This window comes from Hyla sarda, chromosome 3 (assembly GCF_029499605.1).
Source record: "Hyla sarda isolate aHylSar1 chromosome 3, aHylSar1.hap1, whole genome shotgun sequence".
In the NCBI taxonomy this organism is placed as follows: Eukaryota; Metazoa; Chordata; class Amphibia; order Anura; family Hylidae; genus Hyla; species Hyla sarda.
Window position 1 is genome coordinate 174,276,878 of NC_079191.1, and position 14,366 is coordinate 174,291,243.

Sequence of the window (14,366 nt, forward strand, 5' to 3'; positions counted from 1 at the left end):
ATTTATTTATATAGCATCCAAAAATGATGCAGCACTCTACAATTTATATGCAATAACCGATTATATCAGCATAGTAGACATGCAGAAAATATAAAACACTTAATGCACTTAAACCACTCATTTTACATATAAATTTATACCCTACAAAAGACGTCAACAATATGACAACCATACTGGGGGTCAACGATAAGTAATTTGTAGACATGTAGACGCTGAATAATACTATCTTTTGGGGCTAATAATAATATAGCCCTATTAACCAACTCACTTCAAGCGAGATCAGATGTTCCTAAGTGCAATAACATCTAAGATGATGCCATTCTGTAAAACAAGTCATTTCCCAAGGTTGGGATATGAGGTAAGACTGCTTGGAGCCCACAAACAGGGATTAGCATAATGGGTATAATAAGAGTAATCTGCTTTAGTGCTTGTATAGACTGCAGGGACAGAAAGAGAGTTATGTGGCGACAATGTCCCACCCCCCTATGTCCCCCTCCCCTTCACTTCTCTACTATGATCCCAAGGCTCCTATATGCTGCAGCACAGCACACAAAGACTGTGTAGTGACAGGTACAGAAGGGTGTAGAGCGCAGCTGCCCATACAGACTGGAGTCTGCATGGAACACTAGTGCCTTCCACAGACTCAGCACAGCATCAGCATCCCTTGTGCAGAGCCAGCTGCTTGTCGCTATCACCTGTACCGGGGTAAGTGTCAACTTTTAATTCTGATTGTGATATCTGACTTTTGCATTGAATCTCATGGGAAGTCTCCGTTTAGCATTTCCGATAACGCAGGCAGAAAAGAGGGGGCATCATAGCTACGTAACCAAGTTCTCTGTAGTTTAACAAGTAGCATCATTTCTGTGTATGTGCATGATAATGAATAATGTACAAGAGAAATCGTCAGTAAATTGAAGACAGATGCAGGATATTATTCATATACCAATATCAATCCCGCACTCTTTATGTATCTATGTAACTACACACATTGGAAAGTTAGAATATTATCTAGATAAAATGTATAATGTGTTAGACGGTCAAGATGACCAAAGAAAATCATGTACAGATCCGTTCAGAGAGGTGCATACCTCAAATCTGTTATTGAATTATCAAACCAGTGAAGTAGACCATTTATAGTGTCATATCTGAGCACTGAGATCCTGGAGGGACCCAAGGATGATCATGAAGGACATTGTATACTGAATTGGTATTTTAGATGCTACTTTAGATGGGGTATCAAGAAACCAAAGTCTGTGTTTTACATAAGAAAAGTTTCAGCCCAAGAATAGCAGCACAGTGACACATGCTGTTCCTTCAAGACTCCAATACATTGGAAACACGTTTGATATATCAGGTGCCAGGACCTATACGTATTGGATCTATAAACTTAACTATGCTCAATAAGATCTAATATGTGTTGAATGGCTGGACTCTACAGTGCATATCAGTGGCTTAGTTATGAAAGGGGTAACTAGCAAAAACTTTTTCTTCACTCCATAGGACACTGTAGTAGTTTTATTATGGGCGCCTTGTATTCCACATTTATTTTGTAGCCACCAGTGCTCTAGATCTTATCTTCAAAACAGGAGAGAACAAAGTGTAAGGAATACATTAAATCACTTGGTAGCATAGTAATGAAAATTACTTTTCTTTCAATAAATTGCATTTATTCCTGATATGAATGTAGAAATCAGGTATTCTATACAGGGTAAGCCTTCTCTAATATCTTGCTCCTCACCAGCCTCCACAATGGAAGTATCGGTATGCAGTGTGTGTTTTTGGGGAGTGTGTAAATTGCTGCCATATAAATTGATATCATTCTTCACCAGAAATAATGGTGGTGCTGTCAATTGAGTAAACATGTGCTTTACAGTTTCTAGAAAGGAATTAAACCGACTGTAGTTGAATACTAAATAAAGTTATTGCTTGTCTGACTCCAGGCATCAAATAAAGGTATCATACATTGCTCCTTGACCCTCTGTGATATGTATAACATGGGTAAAGGCTGCATGGAAACTCAAGGAAATGGACATTTATTTACAATGCTGGCAGGCGAAAACATTGATTTATGATTTATTCTTGCAGCTGATATCACTACAAGTTGAATAAAGTCATAGTCATTAAAAACAAGTGTCACATATACAGATAAGAGGACCCTTTTGTAGACTAGAGTGATATCCAGTCAACCTGTTCAACTAGTAATAGTGACATAACTAAGATTTGATGTCACTGCCGCTGAACCAGGTGATAGGCTAGCCTTGTAAATAATGATGAAACTAACTAAACAGCGTCTTCTATTATGACTTATGAGGTTGTGATAACCATCATAGTTGTCCTTGATTCATCTGAAGACAAGGACTCTGTTGACTGTCGTAAAAATTGGCCAATTTACTCTTTTAGGAACATAAATACAAACCTTATGACAGTTAAGCATATACAACAGCTGCTATTTCTACATATACATAAGTAAATCATAAGATAAGGTAATAAGGTATCTCAATAACCAACTAATACAAACTGTCTCCTACAAGGCATACAGACATCAACAGGTTGCTGAAATATCATAAACTTAGGTTTAGTGGCAATTTGTGTACCAATTCTATAAAAGTCAATGAGGTTTACATAAACATCACCTTCCTGCTAGACATGCAAAAAAATAAAAAAAATAAAAAAAACACAACTTAAGCTTCAATGTATTGATTCAGTAGTCAATGTACTGTGCAGAAAGAACCTGACAGTCACTATTCCTAAACTTGTGTCTACCATTATATATCATCAGTGTCAGTTTTCTCAAGATAAATACATCCCGTGTCATATGTTACCCTCTGCTTCACCATACTATATATATATATATATATATATATATATAAATATATATATATATATATATATATATTCACCAGATTGTCGTTTCTCTTAAGATGTGAAAATATGACATAATGTTCTCGTGTACCCAGAATCTGCAGACTTGAGCAAATAGATATAAATGTCTCAACAGAGTCACATAGGTATCCATCCTCAGCGTGCAGTGAAAGCCTAAGTCTAACACCTTGAGACTATAATACATGGATCTTACTATTGTGCTCATTTCAAACCTCATGTAACTTTTTCTTTCCTTCCCACAGTTTTTCTGAATCGAATTTTTTTTTTCTTCCAGTGCCTTTCGCTTTTCTCAGGCTTGAGGACAATGAGCTAACATTAATGTGTCACACAGTGAAATTGATAGGATCTTCCTCCCGCCTTTCCCTCTATGGGAGACAAAGAATTCATAAAAGTTGTTTCTCAATCCCAGTCTTAATATAATATTTTTACAATTGGCCACAAGCCCTTCACTACAACAAGAAATATTCTAACATTAAATAAAGACTGCAATAGCTTTCCTCTGATCCAGGGACTGATTTATTAATGGTAGATCCATTACTAGTCTTTAGAATAAGAGATGAACAATTATGTTGATAAAGTATCCCTCATAGCCTATTTTTGCAAATATTCCTAAAGGCAAAGCTTTCAGCCATAACATATTTTTTAATACAAACAGTATGGTTTTACACAAATCCTCCAAAAACTCTTCCAAGTCCAATTCTTTAAATAAACCATTGCTGGCTTGAAATTTCCACTCATTCCTTGTAATACATGTGTCACTTGTTCTCACTTCTGGTTTTTATTGATTTTTATTTTTTTTTGTAATTCACTTGAGACTTTAGTTTCCAAATATCTCTAAAACAGAATTTCACACTATTGGTTCTAATAAAACTCCCACCAGTAACAACAAATGGAACATTGGCTACAATTATTGTAGTAAAGACTCCCCAAAATAAGATGAACCATTGCGCCTGCATGTCTATTCACAAAGGATTCACTCTAACAATGAAAAAGTAGGTAAATAGGAGAACAAGTGTATGGATAGTAGGAGAATTTGCCAGCAAATATGTAAATAGCTATTATCTAGTAAAATATAAATGTCTCATGTAATCTAAATGCTCTTTAAAGACACAGAAACCTATTGGCAAAGCTATAGATGCATATGCATGTTAGGTATCTAATGCAACTGCGGAACTTAATAGGTTAATGTTAATTTTTATTAACCCTCCTAGGAAGACCTCACATTGATATTCTGGCAGCCATCCGCAGCTCTGTCTTCTTGGGAAGGGCCATGAGGTTATTCTATTTCGGTGCGAGTGCCCGGGAATGTTACATATTTATAGGAGGAACAGGAACAGCATAAAGTGAAATGATGTGAGAGTATTATTACTGATATAAATCAGGGATGTGCACAGTTCTAGTCAGCTCAGCCAGACTGCCTGTGACTGAGTGTATGGAGAGCCAGCCTGGGCTATGGGGAAGGATGCACAGCTATGAGATCAGTCATACATGACCTCACATTATTCTTCTAAAAGCATCAAGGTAAAATAAAGAAACAGTCATCTGACAATAAACTTTGTGATAATAATCTTCCCTCCTTACGTCCTCCTCCCCTCCCAGAACAACTTACATATCTGAAACATGAAGGATTACCAAAATTTCCCAAGGACATTGCTATATTTCTTTCACTTTTTCTAGTCTAAGGCATCTTATTATTTTGGCAGAAACATGAAAATCCTCCAATCTCCAATTATTGGCTCATAGAGCTCCATCCAACTATCATGTTCAGTGTATGGAGGAGGTGGGGAGGTCAGATGCTGCAGGACAACACTGGACCACCTATCTTGGTGGACACAAGCAAATCAGGCAAAAAAAATGATAAGTGTCCTGTCATATAAGCTACCAGGTGAAGGCCAGCCACCCGCCATGGGCAGTCATTAGCTTTAGCCTAATTCAGTTCAGTCTTATGTTTATGGGTAATCAGTTCTGTTTAGTCCCCCATCATGGTATCTAGATCTGTGTCATGAGGTCTTATTATCCATTTGGTACAGGATCTTAATGGGATTGCCAGCTATATCCATATTAATAGTTTTAGCTATAACACATATATTAAGAATTCACTTTGCCCATAAATTATTTACTAATTTTTGAAGATAAGAAGCCTGGTACATGACGATTTTATGGCTCTGCTCTTATATACAGTGTGAAACAAGAAAAGAAGAGTGGGGCTGAATCCAATCAATTATCAATGTGAATGGGTGCTAGATAGTGTAAAAAGAAACACACAAAAAAGGGGGAAAGAACAAAGTAATACTGAAATGATGTCACCACCCCAAATTTGATAATGCAATTAAACAATACTTTATTGTATACAAACAACCTCCTGCAAACACTACAGTTGTTGCAATAGAGAGGGAAAACAATAAAAACTATTAAAATGGGCTCAATAAGAGCCTGAGCACAATCCTAGGGAGGGGCCATGAACCCCCTCTGCTAGAGACTGGCACCCGTCCAATAATTAATAACTGGTACTCTACTCCATCCAGGCTATGTACAATATAGACGCAATATAAATGCAGGACAACACAGGGAATAAATAATGACTAAATACCTCAGTTATATACAGTGTGATCACCATCTTATCGGCGTGTTTCTGCAGATAGTGTGGAAAGACAACAGAAAGTGTTTGCAAACCATATGTACTATGGAGTGAATATGAAACTATACACTTACACACACACACACACACACATACATTCAGATGGAGTGAATATGAAGCTGTACACTCACACACACATACACATACATACATTCAGACCATATGTACTATGGAGTAAATATGCAGCCATACACTGACATATACACATATACATTCAGACCGTAAGTACTATGGAGTAAATATGCAGCTATACACTCATGTATACACATATAAATCCAGACCATAAGTACTATGGAGTGAATATGCAGCCATACACTCACATACACACATATAAATCCAGACCATAAGTACTATGGAGTGAATATGCAGCCGTATACTCACATACACACATATAAATCCAGACCATAAGTACTATGGAGTGAATATGCAGCCATACACTCATGTACACACATATAAATCCAGACCATAAGTACTATGGAGTGAGTATGCAGCCGTATACTCACATATACACATATAAATCCAGACCATAAGTACTATGGAGTGAATATGCAGCCATACACTCATGTACACACATATAAATCCAGACCATAAGTACTATGGAGTGAATATGCAGCCGTATACTCACATACACACATATAAATCCAGACCATAAGTACTATGGAGTGAATATGCAGCCGTATACTCACATACACACATATAAATCCAGACCATAAGTACTATGGAGTGAATATGCAGCCGCACACCTAAATGCTATAGCTATACATGGAAAGATCACAGAGCTGAACTGGAAACAAGCTCCTTTTCTCAAATCATTGAAGTCAAATGTATCCTAGACAGAAAGGCTGTCAATTTAAAAATTAACCTTTATTTTTCATGACTAATGACCCTATCCAGTTACCACATACCCTGTGAAAAAGACTGGCCAGGGTAATCATGGTAAAACCCATTTTAACCTTTAGAACTATGGACACTACCTAAAGAAAAACAACCATCCTGATAAGGACAACCTCACTTGAGACCCTCCAAAGTTAACCTTAGGATATCCCTAACAGCAGGAGGTCTTGATCAGCAGCTAGCCAAATATCTATAAAATACCAATTCATGGATATATCAAGCCACCAAGCCTTCCTCCTGATGCAGTTTCCCTTTTTTTCCAGATGTTCGATATCTTGGATGACATATTCTATCATTCATTGGGAAGTGCAAGTACCATTTGTTAATCATTGCTTTTGGGCTTACAATGCTGTGGTGTCTGGGGTGTTGCAATGGTGAATGCCGGGTCTGGTGGTATTAACCCTTAGTTGTCGTGACTCAGGGTGCGGTTTGCTTAATAGTAATGTTCCTGCCGCCAACCGACCCACAAACAGCAGGGATAATAAACGGAATGTCCACAGCAGATTTTATGAAGTAACCAGAAAACTTTACTTGAACTGGTATGCAACAGTCTTTACAATTATGCAGTCTTTCCGAGAGAACCGGGATGCAGGTTCCTCACAGGTTTTGCTGGGACTTGAAATGATTAGCTTTTTATGCAGGCCACTGTGCTATTAATTATAAGGTTTTAGCTGGTAGTAGTCACACAGGATTTGATAGGTTTGAGCTTGACAACTCACGGTTTTAGTGGCTGCTGGTTCTTTCAGGCTTTGGCCTAGATGAATTGAATGAAGTTATGATGATTCTGCTTCTTTAGTGTCCTGGTCTCAAGAGAGTGCAGGAACAAGAGAGACAAGAGAGCAAATTTAGAGACTACAGCCCTTTATATATGAAGGGGGCTGGACTAAGCTCATTGATCAGCAAACCTGTAAGTCCTGAACCCAGTGAACTCTGGGTACATCACATGACCCAGTAAGGTCCTTAACAATTATACATCACAACTGTAAATCACATGACCCGGGGAAAGGTCCTATACATTTATATTTCCTATACATTACATGATATATCAATATAATCTATATGAGGCGACCAGGGGTAAGCCCTGCAGGAGAGCCCTATGGAAATGGAGGAACTCTGGCTGAGGGGACTTTAGACAGGGATGGGACCGGGTCCTGTACCGGGACACCACAATGCCATTTGTTGTGTGCTTTACATTGGGGGAATTCTATACAGTCAGAGAACAATTCAACATGGGACTGGTGATCACATCTCTGCTTTTTTTCCCATTTGTTTCCCATAGGAGATTTAGTGTAATTTTGGAAATGTTATTTCGATTGTTAACTGCTGCTGGTATTGCTGGGGATTGTCTGTATTCCCTGTTGTTATGGACATCTTACGGTGGATTTAGGAGGTTCATTGCTAGAATCATTTTTATAAGAGTGATTATTTCTCTTAAATCATCAACCAAAGTTCCTAAGCTTTATTTGTATAGCCTGTGACTTGTCATGGCCATACACTAAGAATTTCACACAAATACATGTGCAAAGCTTCATTAGCTCACGACACATAGATATATGTCTAAGGTCTACCCTTTCATTACAGTGCATATCACATCAGCTCCAAAGGATGGAGAAATAGGAGAAAAGGCAAAACCTGCATTACATCTACTGTCCTGCACACCTTTACTATTGCACTTGTGTCTGGCTACTGTATAGCTCTATAAATTTCATTGATCACTATGCAATATATATATGTAGGTATTCCTCTCCCCTCTTTTCCCTTTACAAGGAATGAAGAAAAAGGAGGACAGTTCATAGCACACTCTTATGAATAAGACATAAAATTGCTGTTTTTTTGTTCTAGATTGAAGACAATATAAGACTCCTGTCAATATTACAATATCTTGGCTAACTTATCAGAAGCAGTGCATACATTTATTTTTACTATATTACTTCAATGGTATAATGGCACTATTGCAATAGTGTTGTCAGGGTCACTGGGCTGCGGTACCTCTATCACAGCGGGAGACCGAAGTCCTGAGTGTGCGGGGCTGTCGGTACTGGAAACCAAAAAGAACTAAGTCACTAAATACAAATAGCATAAAAGAGACATGGTTACCCGCATTCACCACCAGGCTTCAGATGGTCGACTCCGCTTGACAGCGCGAAACAGCTGGCAGTCGCCCCTGAGCGCCCTGCATCAGGTCTGGAACTGGTGATATCCGTGTGAGAAGTTGAAGTGGAGTCGGCCGACTGAAGCCTAGCTGTGAGTGCGAGTGTCCCTTTTATGTTATTTGCATTTATTGTTACTACATTCTTGGGCTGGATTGACATAATAATAATGTAAGGGATAGTTTGCACAGATCTTCATGTGTAGAAGAATTATTCAACTCATAGGAACATTGGTCACTGAACTTGCAGAAAACTTGCTGTAGTACATGAGAGATAATCCTCAAAACAACATGATCTCAGTTAGAAATAGTCAGGTGTTTTATAAAGACCACTGGCCTGACATGCAGGTAAAGGAAGTTATACAAGTAAAGTCCAGCACAATTGCACCATTGAGTGATAGACTATTATTGGACAAGTCACTGTTTTTGTTCATACAATCTCTCACACCTTTTCTGTTAACCTGGCTGTCAAGGACCCTCAGCACTGAAGGAGTATATTCAGAGTCTGTGGATTTCGATTTTTTTATTGCTCCAATTTAAGCATTTGTATTGTGCTGTCCTATATTTGTGTGAACTTGGTTAGCCATGCACGGCAGTGTGAGTTACGTTTTGTCAACTCATCAACTTCTCTATAAATTAATGTTTGCCTATAGACTTAAAGTATATAAGTATATAAAGCAGAAAACAGGACCAGTATGGTCTGAAGAAGTCTGGAAAAAAAGATAGTAGAAGAATACCACAGTACTCCTTGCATGCAATTCAGAAAGCTATTTCAAGCTTTTGTCAGTAATGCTGAAATGTTGTGCTGTATTCTGTGGTGACAAATAAAAGCTTGAAATAGGATTCTGGACTGCATACAAGAAGTACTGTGGTATTCTTCTACTATCTTAGGTACACTGGGGCCATGTAGGTTGGGGCCTCCTACACTAGAAGTGATACATTATGGGGGGGATTTCTCAAAGGATTTAGACTGTTTTTTCCTGTCTAAAATTGTCGCACAGAAGTTGCAGTCTAAATATGTGCAACTTTTTTGCGACTTTTGCTTTAGAGGATTTATAGTCCATGATGCATTCTAGGCCATTTTAGACAGAAAAATGCATTGGTGCTGAATTTATTAAAAGCGACTTTTTGGTGAAAATTTGCATCGGGCGAAAGTATGCTGAAATGTCAGACCATGCTGGAGCAGGTTTAAATACAGTCTAAACCGTAGATCCCAAAATCTGTGCGGAGAATTTATGAAGTGCCGTGCGACTTCTGATAAATTAAATGCACAATAGACTGGACTAACCCTCTGTAGGTGGGTCTATATTGATGCGGGAAATAGACAATTTTGATAAATACCCCCCTATGAGTCTGTGACGGTACTATTTCATTCTGTGTTTTTAGAGAAGTCTGAAAATGATCCCATTTTATCCTTGGCTTAGAATGCTGCTGTCTCAGTACCTACTGAAGCTCTTCCTCCTCAGACCGGCTGCTGTGTATAAACAGAAGCTCAACAGGATGTCAGTGCAGAGAGAACCAATATCCATACAATAAAATACACATTAGAACATACAAACTACTAAACAGCTTTTAGGAAATTCTTAAGAGGGAACTTGGAGAGTAACAAGACATGTCACATAGAGAGTGATTATAAATCTGGCCAGTACGAGGATTGGATGCGCTTACACAGTCCCTGCAATAAATTGTTTTTGCATTCTTTTATTTTATCTTTCCCTGTATCAGCCTTACCATGTATTAGCACCAGCTAGTTATCTGCAACATGATAATAAAGCTATACCAAATCATAGCTTTGTAAACATGAAAAAACCCACATACTAATATATAACCTTACACAGCATACAATGAATTACAGCTATACAACATTGCCACATCATTCTACTGCATATAGAATGCAACCATAAATCCAGGTCTAAAAAGCTCTGCACATTATACAGTAAATGCCATTAAAACATATCTGTCAGATGAAAAGTACCAAGAGAATGTTTTCTTCTCTAGTCTAGAACTCTGAAAACTCTCTCTGAGTTCCTTTTTTTTTTTTTTTTTTTTTTTTACTAAGCAGTTTCTTGGAAAAATCAAGAGGACCACAACAGTATATTCCTACCTTGGATTTAACCAAAAAACAGTTTAACTGGAAAAGGAATTGTCAGGATCCGGGCTGGAATGCAGGGAGGACATGGGTGGTGGATCCTCTGTGTCAGTGAGGTGATGGCGTGGGCCGTACCAGGGGAACGGAATCTAAGGGGTTACTGGTTTTAACCAGAGCCCGCCGCAAAGCGGGATGGACTTGCAGCGGCAGTTAACCCCCAGGTCGTTCCACCCGATAGCGACTCAACCTCACTGACAGCTGAGACAGGCGCGGTACACAAGGACAAGGCAAGAGCAAGGTCGTACGTAGCAGAAGGTCTGGGCAGGCAGCAACGGTTCGTAGTCAGGGGCAACGGCAAGGGTCTAGGTACACAGGCAATGGAACACACAGAAACGCTTTCACTGGGCACAGGGCAACAAGATCCGACAAGGACAGGAAGGGGAAGTGGGTTTAAGTAGTGTAGGGAGTGCTTGGAACTAATTGGGCCAGGCACCAATTAATGGTGCACTGGCCCTTTAAATCTGAGAGACTCGGCACGCGGGACTGAGCAGAAGGATGGGGCCGGGGCCGGTGAGTGATACGGGATGCGATCCGCGGACGGGCACGTCCCACCACAGGGATCGCATCCCCGCCGAGGGACACAGAGCAGCGCTCCTGGTCAGCGAGTCTGATAGGGGCGCTGCAGGCAAGAGAGTAATGCCACGAGCGCTCCGGAGGGGAAGCGGGGCCCGGAGCACTCGGCGTTACAGGAATAGTTTCTAGATTAAATGAGGCTGGGTTCACACCACGTTTTCAGCCATACGGAACCTCCCGTATGTAATTAATTTCAATGAGCCGACTCAGGTGAAAAGCTGACTCCAGTCCGCTCATTTTTGCCCCGTATGTGGTTTTCCACTGGGCCTAAAACCGTGGTCTACTACGGTTTTAGGTCTGGTGGGAAAACCGCATATGGGGCAAAAAAACACCGGACCTAAAACCATGGTCCACTACGGTTTTAGGTCCAATGGGAAAACCGTATACGGGGCAAATATGAGCCAATCGGAGTCAGCGCTTCACTCCGGTCGGCTCATTGAAATGAATTACATACGGCAGAGATACAGCAGCACCTGGTTTTAGCTCCCCCAAGCTGTATGTGGTCCCGTATTGCTGAAAACGTGGTGTGAACCTAGCCTGAGATGAACAATTTCTAGAGCCAATCATTTTGCTATTTAGTCCAATAGCATTACAGTCTAACAAAAGACATTCTGATAAGAATCACCTTATACACAAGAACTTAAAGCAAATCTGTCATCAGTGTCACCTGCAGTAACCTGTCACTACAGACAAGTAGTGCAGGTGAGACTGATGACAATGATACTTACCTAGTCCCATTCTGTACTGTGGTTCTCCCGCAATCTTCCTCCATATCTTCTGTTCTGGGGATGACTTGGAGCATGAGTGGAGCTTAGTGACATAACGCTCCTGTTCTCTACTGGGTCCAAACAGCAAACAGCAGTGGTCACGTGACTAAGCTCTGCCTATGCTCCAAGTCAGCCTCGGAACGGAACACACAATGGAAGATTGTGGGAGAACCACAGCACGGAATGGGACCAGGTAAGTATCAGTGTCATCAGAGTCACCTGCACTACCTGTCTGTACCAACATGTTAGTGCAGGTGACACTGATGACAGATTTCCTTTAAATGCCAACATGACAAATCCCAATGTCCACACCATAGGCATCATCACTGAGGTCAATAATGACAATAACCTTCTCCTCCTACCCACTATGTTATTCATCTGCATATTCAATAGATGTGGAACATCTGGTCATGAGGATGATCTCACAGATGTGAAGTTTAGGAGCACAACTTTGTAAATTGAGCAAAAGAAATTGGAAAACAATTTAAAGAGGTGCACAACCACATTGCAATATTATATCAGGCCTTAACAGGTGAGGATCCAAAATTCCTTTTATCAGAAATGGTTAAATACAGGATGAGGAAAGATCATGTCTCGATGGGTAACCTATGGGTAACTTGTCAATGAGCTACAAAGTTCAATATATATGCATGGAAACAGCTCACACAGAAAGAGAGTTGTTCTTCATAACGAAATAATTTACGGTAGTTCTCACGGAGAATTGCTGAAATGTTGGCATAATTTCAACGTTTTTAATTAATATTTTCTCTATCCAAATATTATAGAAATGTTTCAGGTTCAATTTCAGGTCCAGATTTGAAAAAAAAGCACAGAGAGAGAACACAAAGAAAAAGCTTATCTATGCATCATATGGGTTAGTGACAAGATTTTACCTCAATGACCAAGCAGCACATCCTAGAATCAGACCTGGAAAGGAAAAATAAAACATAATAGAAAAGTCTTGTGCTGTTTTGAGAAAGTCGTTGGTGTTTTTCTAAGAATAATGTCCCTTTGACTGAAACTATACGCAGTGCTAAGTACCATTTGTGGCCGGTCACCATGTGAATCCATAAAGTATGGCATTTTCTACTGCACTTACTGCTGGTATGATGTCTATTCTTACTATGACTATGAATCAAATTTACATATCTCCACACTACAGTACTCCATATAATAGTAGTATAAATGAAAGCAGCACCAGAAGGATTCTTTGTTACCTGTCATTGCACTTCACAGCCCCACAATCATGTCTGACTAAATCATGTATTACTAAATCAATCTATTGTTATTAGCTATGGTTTTTATATATTTGAAAATAAACCATTGTATGCTGCTTTGATCAGTTTATTTAATACTCCCATATTGGTAAGATGGCGGTTATATGGTCAGAAATTCAATGTGCTTGCAATTCTTAGCCTAAGAAGCGCTATTTCTAGCCATGGTATAAGTTTTAAATGGCATTTTTTTTCATCAGACTTTTGATCTTCAGGCATTATCTGTAATTTCCAGGAGTCTCTGAGCTAGAATGGGAATTATATGATGCCTCCCATAAAGTGCATACACTTAGAAGAGGGGATCTGGCTCTTCTGTATTTTCATAGTATACCCCAAGAAGCAGTAGGAGCATGGATGACATTATAGTGCAGAACATTATAGAGCATTACTTAGAGTTTAAGCTGTGGAACAAGCACTGGGATGAAATCTAATTTTCACAGTATCTCTTGTGTAGTCTCTGATCAGTCTCTGCAGCTTCTGAGTGTCTTCAATCACCCCCACCCCCTATAGATTTGTATGGGGCCAAAGTCCATCTGTACACAAAAGACAAAATTGAGCTGTTTTTTAAAATAAATGAAAGAGTGTGTGTTGTTGCAGAAAAAAGCCTGACAAGAGAAGAAAGGGACATATATTGCAAATGTTCTGTTACGCCGAGCGCTCCGGGTCCCCGCTCCTCCCCGGAGCGCTCGCTACACTTCCCTCACTGCAGCGCCCCGGTCGGTTCCACGGACCCGGGGCGCTGCGTTACCACCTCCGGCCGGGATGCGATTCGCGATGCGGGTAGCGCCCGCTCGCGATGCGCACCCCGGCTCCCGTACCTTACTCGCTCCCCGTCAGTTCTGTCCCGGCGCGCGCGGCCCCGCTCCCTAGGGCGCGCGCGCGCCGGGTCTTTGCGATTTAAAGGGCCACTGCACCGCTGATTGGTGCAGTGGTTCCAATTAGTGTTTACACCTGTGCACTTCCCTATATCACCTCACTTCCCCTTCACTCCCTCGCCGGATCTTGTTGCCCTAGTGCCAGTGAAAGCGTTCCTTGTGTG

At 40.1% G+C, this 14,366-nt stretch overlaps 1 protein-coding gene across 1 annotated transcript in view; it reads left to right on the top strand.

Annotated features, from left to right (window-relative positions):
- Positions 1–544: 544 nt before the first annotated feature.
- The window catches only part of ECEL1 (endothelin converting enzyme like 1), a 129,955-nt gene continuing 116,133 nt past the window's right edge, over positions 545–14,366 (top strand). The window contains exon 1 of the mRNA XM_056565530.1: positions 545–705. The gene's annotated coding sequence lies outside the window, so the exon portion shown is untranslated. The remainder of the gene's footprint in view (positions 706–14,366) is intronic.